Source organism: Nicotiana sylvestris, chromosome 10 (assembly GCF_000393655.2).
Source record: "Nicotiana sylvestris chromosome 10, ASM39365v2, whole genome shotgun sequence".
Classification (NCBI taxonomy): Eukaryota; Viridiplantae; Streptophyta; class Magnoliopsida; order Solanales; family Solanaceae; genus Nicotiana; species Nicotiana sylvestris.
Window position 1 is genome coordinate 169,252,843 of NC_091066.1, and position 5,116 is coordinate 169,257,958.

Genomic DNA, 5,116 nt, shown 5'->3' on the forward strand with positions numbered 1-5,116 from the left:
TAAACTGAAATGTCCAAGTCTAAGGGTGAAGGTGGACATGAGATAAGAATCAAAGAGAAAAGGAAGAGCAGGAGGCATGTCAACTTAATCGACCAATATATTCAAATCCTAAGGGAGGAGGATATAATGGTTGGTATTTCTAACTATCTTTTCTCTAGCGCAGGTGACACTACGTTATCACAACGCTTATGGCACTCCATGCTGCAACTTTTCGAGATAACTTATGCTAAAGAACAAAAACACATCAATAATCGAGCACAACAACAAAGACTAATGGCATTGGAAACCCAACTAGCATGGGGTGATCGCGTGCCTTCAGTTCCTTGGATATACAACTAGCATGGTGCAGAAGTGTTTAATATCACACGCACGGTTCGTTTAGAGACAAGATCTGGGAATATAAAAATGATTGCTCTTCATTTTGAGCACAACAAGAAGCAAATGGCATTAGAAACACAACTAGCATGTGCAGAAAAAATATTTTCGAGAAAAGCTAGCAACAAAGGCCAATGCAGCTTTGTATATTTCTTTCGGATTCATAAAAGAATCCACTTTCGTGGAAGGCCAATGCAGCATGTGTTGCTTCAATACATTTTCGGATTCATTAAAATAATGTGTACACATGGTTTAATGTGGAAGGCATGACAGACAACACATGTTGTTGGGCAAAGGAATCAAATGAAAAAGTGGAATGCACATGGAAAGTTATCTAGGATACATAAAAGCATGCAATACTCTAGGATGAAGGTACTCTGGGATATATTTCTTTATGCTGCAGCTGTAGGTGGAGCTCACGTGCATTCCAGCACAAAGCTGTCTCTATTCATCAGCTCAATCGAGGAAGCAAAAGGATCGCAGCAAGGGGGACAGAAGGTGCGGATAACGCACGACAACAGATGTCATGCCGTGCGGATGTCATGCATGTTTCCTGTTGTCAAACGTTATGCGATCAACATGTGGGAGTGATTTTTGACGAACGGAACCTGGCAGCCTAACAAAAATCAGGTGGGACGTGATCGAGTAGGGAGGCTCGGCAGTTCCAATTGGAATTGCACGCCGAAGACTAATGCTGAAAGTAACTCGATGATGGAACAAAAAGGTTGGATCTAACACCAGCATGCTAGGGATTTTAGAGGAGCTCAGGTATATATTTGTTTTAATGATGGAGGATGAAGGGAACTCGATAAGATCTGGTCAAATGAGTGCAAACAAAGTACAACATGCGTTTTTGAAGCCTTTCACATGCACATTCTTGGATGCAGAATTGTATTACAAAGTTTAATAGCATTAATGTGATATCAATGTTGAGTGCAACACTCAACTTTGATAATAGGCTATTTGTTAATTTCAAACTTTATTCCTTTCAGTTCGTAGGATATAATGACATTGTATTTTGTCTTTTATCTGGTTATTAATAAAACTAGCCCTAGGTGTTTGCCTAGCGGATTGATTAAAAAAAAAAAAGAACAATACCCAATAAATTCCAACACCAAATACTTCAACACACATGAAAATTCAAATTTTAGTTAGATAGTATCTTTTTTTTAAAACTTTTAAAAGATAAAATAAACTATGGAGCACAAAAAATAGGGGTGATGATAGCAGAAAAAAGTACAATACTAACAACACTGCCCACTATTGAGAAAAGCTAAATATTCTTTGGTTTCTTTTTTGGATTCACACTTTTGCTGCTTAAATTAGATATGTTCATCGCACGCGAGAATTGGGTTGGGCGGGTAATTAGTTGTAATAGAATAGATATTGATGTAATTACTTTTAAAATGGATAATTACGGGTAATTACTTTTGATTAGATAGGTATATAGGGTAGTTTTCCCTAATAAAACCCATTCTGCTATGTAACAAAATAAATACAAGGTGGGCTTCTAGGCCCAAAGTAAAAGAAGAAAGAAAAAGGAAGAAGCCCAAGCGGTTATGTAATAGCTTTGTTATGTATCTCAACAAAACTTGAATATAGAACAAAAATAGAACTTCTAATATGAGATTTGGTGGGAATACAACAAGAGCAAGTACAGTTATTTAATTACCTCACGGGTATTTTTGAGATTAAAAAAAGCTAATTTAGTGACTTGAAAACATGAAGTAAGTACTTCCATCAGTCAAAAGGTTTGTCTATCCTTGTTACTTCGGTCCTTTTAACAAGAATTTACTTAGTTAAAAGCTGAAACTTTGTTATATTAATATAGACCTATAATCCCATCGGGTGGATTAAACGGATATAAGGAGTACGTGTTAAATAAATTTTATCATTAAATATATGTTTATATGAGATGATATGTCAAATGGATTTTTTTTATTTTTGTTGGATGACTTTGTTATTCTAAACCAAACAAATTAAAGTGACTTTGATAGTGATATTCTCATAAGTTAAGTGACCATCTAGAGAATAAACTCTCCGAATGTAAGTGGTGCTCAAAAAAGAGGAAAGCCCTCACTCGTGGTGCTCAATAAGTCAGATGGGATGTAAATTGACCAAGAAAGTATTGTGAAGTCTCCATTTTAAAATAAACTATTACTATTACTCTGTAATAATACTTGTAAATGCCTAATTTTTGATTTTCTTTTTTCTTCTACAGTATATGATTATTGTGTGTGCATTTATAAATTTATGAATTATATTTCAGTTTAATTAGTTTGTTAAAGGGGTTAAGGGATTGGGTTTATCATTTTAAAGTCAAAATTGAACCAAAATCGTAGGCCCAGTAGCTCCAAGACCCATTCCGGATGGGCTGTCTGGAAGACGCCAAAACGATGTTGTTTTGGTTAAGTGGGTGAGATTGAATCTCAGCCACCCATCTTAACCTGATCCAACGGCCCTCTTTTGATCTTCACTTCTCGTATTTAACACCTAAGGAAGACAAATTTTGCCCCCATTTTGCCTTATTTTACTTTCTTCTTCCTCTCTCTTCACTCCCTCTTCTCCGTCTCCCCATCTCTGCTGCCTACCTCCTCCACGGCGGTGGCGCCCGCCGAAAATCGCCCATGGCAGCGGCACACGTCCAAACACCATAAGACTTATACCAATCTCTTCCTCTCTTCATCCTCTACACCAATCCAAACCCCAAATCCCCGAAACCCTTCTCAATCTCCATAAATCTAAATAACTGAAACTCTAGCCGCCGCTCACCACCTCAAACTCCAAAAATTTTATAGCACCGGCCTCCTCTCACTCTCCTCTTCTCCATTTCACGCCTCAAAATCTTCAATCCCCTCCAAAATTCGGCCAAAATGTGGCCTAGTTCCGGCCAGCTACCTCACTGCCGCTACTGAGCCTCTTTTCTAGTATAAACACGGTCTCGAGCTACTCTTTCTCCCTGACACAGTGCTGGAATCAACTTTGCATCGCCAAAGTTTGTATTTTTCAGCATTTGTCATCGAGAAAAAGAGGCGTAGAGATCGATTTGCCGTCTAGTCGTGTTGTACTATTGATTTGAAGCTCGAGCGCTTAGGTAAAATACTAATCTCTTTTTCTTTGTAGTCGAATTTTCTGTTACCTTTTGATTGATTTTTAGATCTTTTATTTTTAGTTTAAATTCTATTAATAATCATTTTAGTTCGCTTTCAATCTAGGTTATAATTTTGTTTTGTTTAACTTAATCGATTTCATTAGTTTTACCCTACTGTTAACATGTATTTGGCTTAGCTCCGAAGTTTAGGTTTAGGTTCAAGTGTATAATTTTTTAGCTTTTAATTGTCGTTTCTCTTAAATCATGCTTAATTAGTTGTACTAATCAACTAAATTTTAGCATAACTATTTGTCGGTTTAATTGCTTTGTTTGTTTAAGTCATTTTTGGATAGTATAATTAGATGTCTAAATCAGATTAAAGGCTTCTAGCAATTTTATTTCTCTTTTTTTCCCTTTGTGTTTGATTGTAGTTAGTTTGGTCTAAGTTCTGACTAATTCATGTTTAGTATTTCTGATTTCGTCTTTGATTAGTTGGTTTTCTAATTGCTTCCCATTTAAAAAGCGTTTAGCTTAGCCTTAATTTTTAAGGTATGATTTCTCTTGATCGATTAATAATTTAGTTTAAGGTTTAGTTAGATGTTTGTAGTATTTAGTTGAGTTCTAGTTATTTGCTTCTTGTTTTTGGTTTGAATCAAATAGAGGGAACTGATTTGGTGTAAAGCTGAAAGTTAGATATGTTAATCATGAAATAGGTACATGTTAGTTTGCTTCTACTATCTGAAGCATGCTTGAAGTATAGCTACTTTGCTTTGTGTCAGAATTTTGGTAAAAAGAGGACTGTTTTGGCACATAAAATTAGTCCAAAAATTGCTTTTATTTCCTACTTAAGAGCTCCTCTTTCCGCATTTTTAGGACACACAATCTATCACACATCTGCTAGAGATATCTACTCATTAAAAAAGACACATCTTTGAGAGTAAAAGAGTAGCTGAACATCTAATAGTAAGCTGAAAATTGCAAGCTTTTGTGAGTTAGAATCTTTGAGTTCAAAATAGAAGGATCTCTTAGGTAATTCTTGAAATTACTAGGGAATAGTCTCAGGTGCTTCTTGTTGTTTTTTTTACGTTATTCTTGGATCACAAAGCTGTGTTTTTCCTGTCGTTTTTGCTCATTTTTTGCTGTTCTTTTTCTGTTGTCATTTTTGCTCGTTTTCACTGCTGTATCGTATTTCTGCTCTTCAGGTAACTTTTGAACTTTTGTAATACAGATTTTCATAGCAATGAATCAAGATTTGAACCTGTTTGGACTGCTGGAATAGGATTGAATTCATTTTATGAGTCTTTTTAAGTGCTTTAATGTTTTTATGTATGGCTTAGGCATGTGTATATGTAATTTATAGCTTGAAGTTCTATTCTTCCTTAAATGTTAATTAAAGCACTTTGTTAATCCCGTCTAGTCACAGAAAGATCATAGACTAGCCAATATGTTTTTGACATGTTTTACTTTGTCTTAAATTCTCGAAAGATGAGGTGTTTTTAAGCATGTACTATTGTTAGGTGTTTCTTATAATCAATGTTCAAGTTAAATTGGTTAGAGTAAGCATGATGTAAAAAGAGGTGTTTGAAGGTTGATAGATTTTAACATAGTTCATTAAGTTCGACTTTCAGGTATTGGAGTGAACTAATTTGG

At 35.4% G+C, this 5,116-nt stretch overlaps 1 long non-coding RNA gene across 1 annotated transcript; it reads left to right on the forward strand.

The window, feature by feature from the left end:
- The first annotated feature begins 2,892 nt into the window (after positions 1-2,892).
- Positions 2,893-4,911, forward strand: LOC104231941 (uncharacterized). The gene is made up of 2 exons (XR_712214.2): positions 2,893-3,469; positions 4,695-4,911. It is a non-coding gene; the product is annotated as an uncharacterized lncRNA (long non-coding RNA).
- Positions 4,912-5,116: the final 205 nt, after the last annotated feature.